This window comes from Carex rostrata, chromosome 6 (assembly GCF_964058835.1).
Source record: "Carex rostrata chromosome 6, lpCarRost1.2, whole genome shotgun sequence".
Lineage (NCBI taxonomy): Eukaryota > Viridiplantae > Streptophyta > Magnoliopsida > Poales > Cyperaceae > Carex > Carex rostrata.
The window spans coordinates 8,150,089-8,164,340 of NC_135923.1; the positions used below are offsets into that span (position 1 = coordinate 8,150,089).

At 36.0% G+C, this 14,252-nt stretch overlaps 1 pseudogene across 1 annotated transcript; it reads left to right on the plus strand.

The window, feature by feature from the left end:
• Positions 1-5,651: 5,651 nt before the first annotated feature.
• On the plus strand, positions 5,652-14,252 carry LOC144555968 (phospholipid-transporting ATPase 1-like; annotated as a pseudogene). The gene is made up of 9 exons (XR_013512164.1): positions 5,652-5,946; positions 6,444-8,316; positions 8,997-9,315; positions 9,796-10,567; positions 10,669-10,795; positions 11,172-11,391; positions 11,676-12,134; positions 13,103-13,396; positions 13,909-14,252. The product of XR_013512164.1 is annotated as a phospholipid-transporting ATPase 1-like (transcript).

Below are 14,252 nucleotides of genomic sequence, written 5' to 3' on the forward strand. Positions count from 1 at the left end.
TATTGACTTCATTTCCTCATTCATGGCCTCGATCCATTTCTGAGAATTGACACTCTCCAAAGCCTGACGGAGATTGAGAGGGTCATCCTCCATCATGCCAATGTCAAATTCATGTTCTTGAAGAAGCAACATAATCATTAGATATTGCACTTCTATTTCTTGACGGAGACTGACGGAGACTGGACCGCCTTAAAGTTTTTGAGGTGGTATAGGTTCCTTTTCAACATCAACATTGTCTTGAACATGATTCTCTTCTATTTCTGGAGGTTCATTCACTGCAGTTTCATTCACAGTACGATCCTGAACCAATGAGTCTCCAGATATTCTTATTACAATTGGTACCGTTGTTGGCGCCTCTTGTATAGGAGAATCCTGTTTCTCTTCAAAGACAATTTGATTTGTATTTCCCCCTTGAACCATAACATCCTCAAAGAACTTAACTGTATTTGTCTCGAAAATTGTTCTGTTAGTGGAATCAGAAACTAGTCCCCTAAAACTTTCAGGTTTATGGTCCCCTTGAACTATATTTGCGGGATCCCTGAGTCTTTAAATACCTTGTTTTAGGGGACCAGTTTCTTTAAATACCACTATTCATCGATCCCTGAGTCGCTCTTCTCGCTCGGTCTGCATTCCAATTGGAATTTGAAAACAAGGTATAAATGTTATATTAATATATTTAATTGGTAAGTAGATTAAAGTTTTAAAAATCAATCAAGGGGTAGATCTGTAAAGATTTAAAAAGGTCCTTGCAATGAAAGACTTGTGAAGGAACTCACCTTTGATTTTTTCGGCATATCCCTTTTAATTCACGGCTTGAGTTAGAAATAAATTTTTTTGTTTTACGGTCTTTTCGAAGGTTAAGCCTAAACGGGTTTTAGAGATCCCGAAACCCAACATATATTATAAAAACATTCACAAAATATGTAACATGATCGTTACTCATCACCGAAATATGTAAATATTAAAGAGATTGTACAATAAGAAACTGAAAAGAGGTCACTGGAGAGAAGGGTCGTTTGAGGGAGATGGTTGGAGGCAGAGAAGAACCTAGAATTTTGATCAGGGGTAGACACAAAATATTGATAAGAGTGTAATTTTTTTTTTCACCTGGCCAAGGTCTAAGTAATGATTATTACATCATTGGGGAAATGCTAAACAAAAAAGCTTTCGTGGATAGCGTAACTATAACAAAAACTATCATACATAAAGTTATTTTTCTTTCAAAAATTACATTCTATATTTCTAATAATTATCAATATTATTTACAGACTCATAAAGCAATAAACAACTCCAAATTGATTAAGAAATTATAATATTCATATTAAATCAGTACAAAGTCCAAATTACTATTAAAAATATTATAGTAATATCATGAACTATCTATCTTTTTTTTATTAAAAAAATAATCTAAACATCATAGCATAAACTATCTTTTTTCTATTCAAAATAATCTAAGCATCATGAAATAAACTATCTATATTTCTCTATTTAAAAGCAAAAACAATCTGGATCTTCAAAAAAATTGGTCCATGGAAGAAATTTTCAGTTTGGGCATTTAAATAAAAAAACCTATGTAGCATAGCGAACGCTATTTGCACTGCATGCAATATATGTGTTATTACAGACCGCTATTACTGCGATAGTGGTTGTAGTTGAATTATGCATTTTGTCCCATAGCTTAGAGTTTAAGGTTTGACAATACTATAGCGGCGATATTATGCTGCTATAGCGTGCTATTTAGAACACTACTCCTGGCGAATCGAAGTAAAAGACCTTTTTTTTTTTTTCTCCTGGTGAATCATCGATTCTTCTAAGCGAAGTAGTGGACCGGACTATGTCTTTTTTCCCTTTCTTTCTTTTTTGTGAATCAGTCTGAATTGACTTTCTTTTATGCATGTTTTTCTTCTACTGAACCATGAATTAAATCCAGGGGTATGCCTTATTCTCATTCAGAAATAGGCACAATTATAAAATACCACTGGATCTAAAAAAAATTTGAATCCAGGGGCAGACAAGTGCCTACCCCCTGGACCACTTTGGATCTGTTAGTTTGTAATAATCTAGAAGTCAATAATACGATAATTTATCATAAAGCTTTGTTCATGAATTGGATGATTAATATCATTTTGTTGCCTTGAGTATTATTGAATTTATGGATCATTTCGAGTTCATGACTGAAATTGTGAAACTCCATAATATAGATGATATATACTCTTAATCTTAAAAGGTCACTAACCAAGGTAATTAGCAGGAACACTAATTACCGCTATAAGGTTAGTATGTGGATTAAAAGATGGTTAAGTTTTACAAACCATTTGACACGAGATGTCATTTTAATCACATAGATACATGTTCTAGGAACATGGTATTTGACAGACCCCGAATGAGACATTAAATAGAATTGTGTTCGTGTCATTAATGTTTCTCATTCAGTGTCACGTTCTAAAGTATGAGGTATTTATCGTTCCCACTAAGAAATATATATGTGTGAGTGTTATCTAACACTGTCCGTAAAAAGCAGTCATAACGGTAGCATTTCGATATATATAGCTTAGCTGAGGAAGTGATAGTCTGCCAAGAATACTACTTGTCCCTCGTATCTCTATACGAGTTATAGCATCACTGGGCCCCTTGATAGAGTAAGATTATCAGCGCGCGGTATAATTACAAGAGTAATTATATTTGATAATCTGCTCAAGATCAAGAAAAGATTCAGTTAGCAAGGATGACACACATCTACCTTGAAACTGATCTGATAGCTATGAGACAGAAGAACAGACACAAGTAAATTGTTTACTGGATCGTGATATTGTACAGTACAGCATCATCTGTGTAATTGGATGGTCATGATGTGTTGCCAGACGCCACCCATGATTATAGAAGTTAAAACGGTTTTAACTCTATTTACCAACATAACACAGATCCTATTGGGTCACACCATATAGGAGTTAATCGGAGAATCTTATTTTGATTGATTATAAATTGGTTATGATCAATGATAAGATGGTTATAATTAATTATACGTGTTATAATTAAATTATAAATGTTATGTAAAAATAACAAGCAAAAACATTGGTTAATTTATAAACGTGTGTGACACGTTATATAAAAGTTGACCGGTTAATTTATAAATGTGCAGGACACATTGTATAAATTATCGAAACAACAACCGCAAGAAAAATATATATAATTATTCAGAATAATTATACGAATATTATTTGTGTTCGGGCCGAGGGCATTCGAGTTTTTTCAGATTCGACCTTATCCGCATGACACGTCATCGATCCTATCCAGATGACATGTCATCGATACCGAAACAAATAACCGAAAGAAAAATATATATATAATTGTTTAGAATAATTATACGAATATTATTTGTGTTCGGGCCGAGGGCATTCGGGTCTTTTCAGATTCGAGCTTATCCGCATGACACGTCATTGATCCTATCCAGATGACATGTCATCAATCCTATCCACAAGGGCAAAATGGTCATTTCACACCCATGCCACCTTATATTAATCTATTTAATTTGTAAGTAGATTAAAGTTTTAGAAATCAATCATGGAGTAGATATGTAAAAAGGATTAAAAGGGTCCTTGCAATGAAAGACTTCAGAAGGAACTATGCTTTTGTCTTTCCGGCATATCCCTTTTAATTCACGGCTTGAGTTAGAAGTAAAAATTTTTGTTTTACGTTCTTTCCGCAGCTTAAGCCTAAAAGGGTTTGGGTTACCGCGAAACCCCAAAAGTGGTATCCGAAAACCCTACAGGATCCACCATTGGTTGGTGGGATGAAAAAACATTGGACAAATAAAAATAAAAGTTGACAAAAAAAGATTGAAGCAGGAGCAAAACTAGACAATTTAAATAGGTGGAAGAGGGAGGAGGTCTAAAAATTTGAAATGCATAATACAAAACTAAGACATAAATTCAAGTTTTCACAAATAACAAATTATAATTCTAACCATTAAGCAACAATCATACATATGACAATTTACGAGGAGCTGAACTATATAATATTTTTATGAAAAATAAAAACTAAATTAAATTACAATATATTTAATTAAAATTTAGATATCATAGGAGTGACTGAGCAGCCCTAAACATTGGATTGAAGAGAGATTTTTGGATAAAAAATTAATGCAATCATCGAATAAAATATCCAGAAAAATAGAGAAGAGGCCGCATGTTGAAAGGAGAGAGAAGTTGAGCTCATTCTTTCAGTTTAAAAGTAGAAAAAAAAAATACATTTTAAGAAATTTGGGAGAGTTTGAAGAGAGATTTTTGGATAGAAAAATAATGCAATCGTCGAATAAAATATTCAGAAAAAAATAGAGAAGAGACCGCATGTTGAAAGGAGAGAGAAATTGAGCCCATTCTTTCATTTTAAAAGTAGAGGAAAAAAAAATGCACTTTTAATAAACTCGGGAGACAGTGAAGATGTGTATCAATATTTTTTAAATAAAATTGGTAAGTCACAAAAAGTATAACAGTGATCCATCTCAATTTTCCTTTGATGATTTTATAATGAAGGAATCCATGCATATTCAATGAATATGGTAGTCCCACTTTCTCTGTAATGCTCTTCGCGTCAGCTGTTCAAATCCAAACCTGGTAATATCGCTTTCTCTAGAATAGAATATCTTGAATTGACAGTTTGACATTCTTTCGGATGAAAAAAATTACTCGGGACTCAGTCAATTCTAGCACGAATCAAACACTCCAATTATTCTTTCTTAAACATAATATATCTCTAATTGTAATACTTTTCCGACGTAATATTTTCATATTTTCCTTGATTTTATTAAGTTATTACGTGGGTCATGACATATCCAATTCCATTAATTTACAGGAAGTTATTTGCAAAAATTATATATATTTATTTAATTGCTTGTCTCAAGTATCTATATAAATTATATTGTTTTGAGTTTGCAAATAATTAAAAATGCAATATCATGATGGATAATGGAACGGGTTTTGGATTAGTCAAATTTAAAATACATCCTAAATGACATAAAATGACTATAATTTTCTGGAAATTGAAATGTATCAAATATTCGAATATTGATGGATGTATGCTAAATTCACTCTATTAAATATAAAAAAATAATATATATATTTTTTAATTTGTTCCGGAAAATCTAGCAAAAAAAGTTCATTTTTTCAAAAGATAATTCTGTAAATAAAATTTATATTTAACAAATTTTAGACAATTTTTTTTTAAATACTAATACATAATGAAAAATAATATAATTGAAAGAAAAAAAAACTAATGACTCAATGTTTAATGAAAGCTGCAGCTGGCGCATCAAGTAGACACGTTCTATACCCAGATAATGGAACCGTGGATTCTTCACACTTCACAGCACAGCTTAATGCCTTAATTAATAGCTGTCAACCAGGTGATCTCATCACGTCAAGTCGTCAACTACGGTTTACTTGATCTCCTTCTCACCCCAAGGTCAATCTAGTCATTCTACCAAAAATAGACCTCCTCTATTCTGTCCGTTTTTCCCTCAGACTGGAAATATATCCTCTTTACTGACATATCAGCTGTACTTGTTGTACATTATAAACGGATATCTCCAGTTTGAATTGACTGGGGAGTGTCGGTTACTATAAATCAGACGGGAGAAAAATAGAAAAAAATTCGCGCTCCGCCACCCATCTTTTCCTCTTTTCTCTCTTTCTTTCTCTCTCCTCTCTCTTCTCTCTCTCTCTTCGCGATCTCGCCAAGTCGGGTAAAAGAGAAAAAGAGAAAAAGGAAAGAGAGGAGGAAGAAGAAAAAGAAGCAGCAGCTATTTTTTTCTCCCGTGATCACAGCCGTAGTCCCGATCAATATCGGATCCACATTGGATATCTTGAATCTGTGCCGCTAGATCTGGGCAAGTGTCGGATCCGACCCCCTTCCGTGGAGCCTCGTGCTTTCCTAGGCACGATCTCGAAGGTAAAATCAACTTGGTTCAATCCTTATTCAATAGATTTACATTGCTATACTATCATAGCTGGTTTTGGTGGCGCTGTTGGAGGGATGGAATTTGATTTAAGTTTAACAAGGGGGTGCGATACATGAATAAGGTTGGGTCGAATGTTAATTTAATTACCTTTTGCGGTTCATTGCTTCTACTGATAATTTATAGATTGAATTTTCTGAGACTCTGGAAGTAACTTGTAATAAAATTCTTCACAATTTAAGCCCTATAATCAGACTGCTGCTGCCTATTTTGCTTCGGATCAGGTTTTCTGAATGGAGTATTAGGAGTTTTATGGACCAGAATTGAGAATTGAAACCACTATGAGTTTCTGATCAGCATTTCTAGTAACCTTAATAGCAAATACACAGTCGAATGTCATTTTTTTTAAATAAACAATTACTGATGTGTAATACTAGCAGCTCAGAAATTCTTCTCTCAGCTGTTGTTTTGGTTTTGGTTCTATTTACAGGAGCCGACTGCCAAGCCAGAAATGCCACCTGCTTTACTTATGTGGATATCTTGATAAGCATACCGTTTGCTGCTCCATAAATGGTTTTTATTCTTTAGATGCATGGGTTGGAAGCTTATATATGAGTTCAGGTGAGCCCTTGCTCTTTTCATCAGCGCCTCATCAAGACTCGTCAAAGCCGCCACGTCAACCTCCCTTACCATCAACCTCCTTCAACTGTCTCTGTACAAATAATTCCTTCTCTTCTTCCACCTACGAGGATTGTGAGACTAGGTTTTCTAGGTTTTCAAATGGGGAGGCAATTACCTCCTTTGGAGAGTTAAATAGGAATGAATCGGACATCAGCCAAGTGACTGGTCGGTTTCATTCGGCCGACTCACACTTTTTTCAGAGTTTTCAGGTGGAATGCCCACAAGAGGAGAAAAAGACCCATTGTGTCAATTGGAGTGTGATGGATCGACCGGCCGGTGATTCGGCTATCGAGATACCCATTGCCTCAACCCGACAAGACAAACCCAACAAGTCACAACGGGTCCGGCACAAAAGCGGTCCGCTTGAAGATCCCTTTTCTCCTGAAGATGAACCGAGGCTTATTTACATTAATGACCCTAGAAAAACTAATGACAAGTATGAATTTACTGGGAATGAGATATGTACCAGCAAGTACACCTTAATTACCTTTCTACCGAAGAATTTGTTTATCCAGTTTCACCGGTTGGCATACTTATATTTCCTTGTCATTGCGGCATTGAACCAGCTCCCTCCCTTGGCAGTTTTTGGCCGTACTGCCTCACTGTTCCCCCTCCTTTTTGTCCTTGTTGTTACTGCAATAAAGGATGGGTATGAAGATTGGCGCCGTCATAGATCTGATAGGAAGGAGAACAATCGGGAGGCGTTAGTGCTTCAGTCAGGAGAATTTCAAATGAAGAAATGGAAGAACATTTGTGTTGGTGAGGTCGTGAAGATTGATGCTGATGAGACCATACCTTGTGATATTGTACTTTTAGGGACAAGTGACTCAAATGGGATTGCTTATATCCAAACAATGAATCTAGATGGTGAGTCAAATCTAAAAACAAGGTATGCTCGTCAAGAGACGACCTGTATGGTCACTGAAAATCTCTATTCCGGTCTGATCCGGTGTGAGCAGCCGAACAGAAATATATACGATTTTACTGCAGCTATGGAATTTAATGGGCACAGGATCCCACTTGGCCAGTCAAATATTGTGTTGCGAGGCTGTCAGCTGAAAAACACAGAGTGGATGATAGGTGTGGTGGTATATGCGGGACAAGAAACAAAAGCTATGCTAAACAGCACTGCTTCTCCTTCAAAAAGTAGTAACCTAGAGAGCTACATGAACAGAGAAACTCTTTGGTTGTCTCTATTTCTCTTTGTGATCTGTGCTGTCGTGGCAACTGGTATGGGTATATGGCTCATAAACCACACGGAACAGCTCGATACACTGCCATACTATCGAAAGAAGTCCTTTGGCCACGACAATGGGAAGGATTTAAAGTACTATGGCCTTGGCATGGAGATATTCTTCTCCTTTCTAAGCTCGGTCATTATCTTCCAAATCATGATCCCGATTTCTCTTTATATAACCATGGAGCTTGTTCGTTTGGGGCAGTCGTATTTTATGATTGGAGACCGACACATGTATGATGCGAGCTCAAATTCGAGATTTCAGTGCAGATCTTTGAATATAAATGAAGACTTGGGCCAGATAAGGTATGTTTTTTCGGATAAAACAGGCACATTAACCGAGAACAAGATGGAATTTAGAAAGGCTAGTATATTCGGGAAGGATTACGGAGAGTCATTGCAAGATGTTGGTGCTCCGTTGCATGAGATTACCAGTTCAGGCAAGGTTATCTGCTCTGTGATATTTGGCTTTTTTCTCTTTGAATGATCACCCCGTTTCTACATCACACGAGTCAGATTTGACACCTACCTGTTTGACCATCTTTAGCCCCCTTTTGGTATCTGTAGTTTCAGTTGGGGGCATTTAGAAGCAAAAGTTGGATTTCTGTGTGCTTGAATTGCCAAAATTGAGGGTTAATCCAAACTTTTATGTTTTTTTGTAGACCACTGAAGTAGTATTAGACAAATCCTACAATGTACCAACCTGTGTTGCACTTTGAATTATGGCATACTTGTATTCAAAAGTGCCATAAAAAATTGCAATCCGGATATAATAAATTATAGTATTATTTGATAAATAGTAGCGATGTGACACGCTACTTTTCACAATCTGGATATAATAAATTTAATACTATTTGATAATAATAATAGTAATATGACACAAATCTTTTTACATCAATGCTTCTAATTCATTCTCTGGGCATCTCTTGCTTTTAAGATCCATACAAGCATTAAAAAACAAGCAGTTCCATACTAGTGATTTTTTTTTTTTTAAATTATAGATGTCTGATGCTTCATGCCTAGCTGGTGAATAATATTGTATACCACTTCGAGTACTTTTTTATGCTAAATTCCCTTTAAACTAAAATGCCATTCATCTTGACTTATCTATAGAATATGTTTCAGGACCGTCAACCAGACAGAAAATTGGCAAATCAGAAATAACTATTGACTCAGAACTCGCTAGACTGTTACAAAGAGACTTGGATGGGGAGGAGAGAATTGCAGCACATGAGTTCTTCCTCACATTAGCTGCGTGCAACACAGTAATACCTGTGCCCTTAGAGGATCCTTTTGGTGGTCAAATAGAGGCATCATTGGTAGAGTATCAGGGTGAGTCTCCTGATGAACAAGCCCTAGTTACTGCCGCCTCTGCCTACGGCTATACACTTGTTGAAAGAACAACGGGTCACATTGCTATTGATGTGCATGGAGGAAGAATGAGGTGTGTTTTTTTAAAGATAAGTTTGCCATTTTGTATTTCGCACTTTGTTAGAAAAAAATGAGCATAATTCAGTGTACGAGAAAACAGTAAACTTGTTAAATTTTTATCTAATATGTTCTTACTTCGTTAGGATAAAAATTATTACAGTAAGGGAGGTATGACAACCACATTAGGCAAATTATTTCTTGGGATTATGTCATATATATAATGAATGAAGTGCATGCATTTCATTATGAGGAAAAAGATTTAAGTGCCCTTTAACTGGAATATAGAACACCGGGAATTTAGTGGATCTTTGATGTTGTCCAAATTTTTAAGTTAAATTTATTGTTAAGCATGCCCAAGGTTGAACGGAAGAGTGTCAACTGATGCCAACTAAATATGAAACTGTGTTTCTTTACTAGAAATTCTATGCAGTTTGATGAATTTGACATGCAATATACATATTGCAAGATAAACAATTTACTTTATATACTTCAGGTTAGATGTTATTGGCCTCCACGAATTTGATAGTGTGAGAAAGAGAATGTCAGTGGTGGTACGGTTCCCTAACAACAGAGTCAAGGTTCTTGTCAAAGGCGCAGACAGCTCAATGCTTAGTATACTTAATCCTGATACTGAAAATGAGCTCAATAATATCTTGCAAAGCAAAATTCGGCAAGCCACAGAGAGCCACTTAACCAATTACTCGTTGCAGGGCTTGCGAACCCTGGTCCTTGCTTCACGCGACCTAAATGAGATAGAATTTAGTGAGTGGCAAGAGCGGTATGAAGAAGCAAGCACCTCAATTCATGACAGGACTGCCAAGCTTCGTCAGGCTGCGTCTTTGATTGAGTGTGACCTAACCCTACTTGGTGCAACTGGGATCGAAGACAAGTTGCAAGAAGGTGTCCCTGAGGCAATTGAGTCCTTGAGACAAGCAGGTATCAAGGTCTGGGTTCTCACTGGGGATAAGCAGGAGACAGCAATTTCAATTGGTCTCTCTTGCCGGTTGCTGACCCAAGATATGCAACAGATTATTATAAATGGCACATCCGAGAGTGAGTGTAGGCGGCTTTTGTCAGAAGCTAAGGAAAAGTTTTTGATTAGATCTGGGGAAGAAATTAGAAGGAATGGGTCTGTGAGGGGACCTTATGACCCAAAATTGGCATACGTGAATGGTGACGCGCCAGGTTTTGGTGCTGCCCCTTTGGCTCTCATAATTGACGGTACTAGTCTTGTGTATATCTTGGACAAGGAACTGGAATCTGAGGTTCGCTCATCTACTTTATTTCCTTTTTCTAGTTCTTTGGGTAGATTATTTCCATTACAGTATCTGTCTCTCTCAGACTTATCTATTTGTTTTTTTGGCAGCTACTTTTCGAACTGGCCACTTCATGCAAAGTTGTATTATGCTGTCGTGTAGCTCCTTTGCAAAAGGCAGGAATAGTTGATATGATTAAAAGCCGCACATCGGACATGACTCTGGCCATTGGTGATGGTGAGAGCTTTTCCAACAAGCTTTGTCTTTTTAATTTGTTTCTACCCTCAACAATTTATTTTCAAGCAAGCACTGTATTGTTCCGCAGTTAGCATATGGAGATCTGAAATTAGCACGAGAAACATCTAAAACTCAACTAGTTTCTGAAGTTTAGGCGTGCGAAACCAACTCTATACTAGTGGTAATCACTATTGTTTAATGCTGACAGTGCAGTATGGTTTGCCTAGTTATACCATTACAATAATGAAATTCCTGAATCTATTTAGTTAATATGTCTTAAGAGTTCAAAAGCTCATGTAAGCTTGTCAACCATCCTTGAATTTTGCTAACTTCACATTTGTTGTAGCTTACTGTACTTGGTGGTTTTTTTGAACAGGTGCAAATGATGTATCCATGATACAGATGGCAGATGTGGGAGTGGGGATATGTGGCCAAGAAGGCCGTCAGGCTGTGATGGCATCAGACTTTGCTATGGGACAGTTTAGGTTTCTAAAAAGATTACTCCTTGTGCATGGCCACTGGAATTATCAGCGCATTGGTTACTTGGTTCTATATAACTTCTACCGCAATGCTGTGTTTGTGCTTATGCTTTTCTGGTATGTATTCTCTTTCCTTTTACAGAACCCCCAAATTTCAATCCTGAATTTGCTTCACCATCCGTATTGGTGGTTATTATGTATGTTACACAGAGACAGAACAGCACTTTCTTTGTAACATTAAAATATGATCAGCATTATATGAACAAGAAAATGTAGGTTACTTTGCATCTTTTTAAACTGTTTTTGTTATTTTAATTATATTTTCTATATTCAGAGAAAATTTTATTACTAGTATTATGTGTTTTGATTAAGGTTGCTATATTATATTTTTCATTGTACAGGTATATCTTATACACTGCCTACTCAGCAACATCTGCACTCACAGACTGGAGCAGTGTTTTCTATTCTCTCATCTACACTTCCCTCCCAACAATAGTCGTTGGCATTCTTGACAAAAATCTTAGCCACAAGACCCTGCTTCACTACCCTAAGTTGTACCAAGCAGGGCACCGGCACGAGAGCTACAACTTTCAGCTCTTCTGGATGACCATGCTTGATACACTGTGGCAAAGTCTTGTGATCTTCTACGTGCCTTACTTCACCTTTAGCAACACTTGCATTGATATATGGTCTTTGGGAAGCCTTTGGACCTTGGCTGTGGTTATTCTGGTAAATGTGCACTTAGCAATGGATACTCGAAGATGGGTGTTTATTACTCATGTTGCCATTTGGGGTTCCATCGTAATTACTTTCATAAGCATGGTTTTGATCGACTCCATTCCAGTTTTCGCTAACTATGGGTTAGTTTTCTCTAGTATTCCTTATTATTTTCATTTTCTAATAGGGTGGGAGTTTTGTCCAAACGACTTTGGACAAAGTTTCATACAAAGTCTCATTTTCTAATAGGGTGGGAGTTTTGTCCAAACGACTTTGGACAAAGTTTCATACAAAGTCTCATTTTCTAATAGGGTGGGAGTTTTGTCCAAACGGCTTTGGACAAAGTCTCATCCAAAGTCAGACCTGAACCGTCCGATCTGCATCAATGCAAAACCCACATAAAATCTTTACTAAACTATGACTGGCCATCATATTAGCAAATAGATGTATTCCTGAGCTTAATACACAAACAATGAGAGATTTGAGAAACAACTAAAGAATATGGAGTTTTTTCTTATTTTTCGTATGGAACTCGTACAAATGTTTCTGTAGTTGAGTAGGGCTCATATACTGTTTTACAAAGATCAAGTAGCTTAGGGGTGCAAACGGATTGGATAGTGGTAAAACCATATCCCTATCTGTTTTTATTTTTCGAATACGGATACAGATCATACAGATCAGATATTAGACGGATATGGATATCTGCTTTTTATAATTGTAAATAACACAATTTTTTTCATAATATATATTAAACTATACAGTATATATCTACTATTCAGGTACAAATAATTAAAATTTAAAACCGTATCCGTATCCGCACGGTTATTCAGATATCAAATATCCGTATGAAATTTTCAGATACGAATTCGGATACGGTCTGATAATATCCGATCTGTTTGCACCCCTAAAGTAGCTACAAATATTTATTAAATCTTGGTAAGTAGAAGTGTATTGTAAGCTTCTAGATATTTTTCTTTTCTTACTGTTAATCAAAATTATTGGTGCATCATATTATTGTTGTGCAGATTATAGGATAAGAACCCTATTTCTTATTTTACATTCCCAGGGGACACTTTTATGATATATTATGTTATTCTTATATATCTGGCAGGACCATATATAATATGGGGAAGTCGTTGACCTACTGGATTACAATCTTACTAATAATAATCCTGGGATTACTTCCTCGGTTCCTTGGGAAAGTTATTTATCAGATGCTCTGGCCTTCTGATATTCAAATTGCCAGAGAAGCTGAGATACTTCGAAAAATATTAAGAGAGGTGAAGCTGTAAGCGCCATCAGCTAACTGTCAAAGTGCTTTAGTCATTGACTTCGATTTTAAGAGGCTAATGTTGGGAAACTATATTTCATTGTACTACTTTATGGGATCTATTCTCCTTCACCTGTAAGTTCTGCCAAGTTCTCTATCAGTTAACTGTATAGTGTATTTACTAGGCTCGGTTTGTTTAATTTAAATGGTATTAACTGGGGCTTCTAGAATGTTGAGTTTTTGTTTGGGTAATTTTGGAGCAGTCCACGAGGTTCCTATTTTTGCTCATTGTGCACTGTTAAGTACTGTTTTGTTCAATTGATACATTTGACTTGCTGAGTTCTGTCTGTCAATCAATGAGCTCACTACTTGTATTAGATTCTGCTTCACCTCACAGAATTGAGCTCTTCAAGCTTCATGCTTGAATTGAATAGAAATCCAGGTTGTGGGTTGTACTAGAGGTATTTTGAATATGTGCTGGAAAAAAATAACATCTCAGAGATGCACAATGAATAAAATAAGAAACTTGGTACCACTTCAACATACAAGGAACCAAATGTCCAGATGAATGTGTTTTTATGTAACATTGTTCAACATGTTTAAGTTATTTGTTATGATTGTACAAGTTACTTTTTGTAATTGTACAGTTCACAAGCTGCAGAGATCGCCATGCAATGAAAAAAACGGATAGGCAATGAAAAGTCAAAATATTTAGTGGATGGAGAACTGACAACATGATCATAGACTCGCAAATGTTATGATGGATGGTGTGATACATGAAAGTGTACAGATATTGGTTGAGTCCTGAACTGTTATTTAGTTTTCTTTTTCTTTTCCCCTCGGTGTTAGTTTTGAAGTTAGGCAATATGAGTACATAGCTGTAAGGATACTAAAGGGTAAAACTTTTTTTTTTTTTTTCTTTTTGTATTTTTTAACTACACCTGATGTCTGTATTATTACTATTTTTCTACATAGCTAATTTTTAATTAAA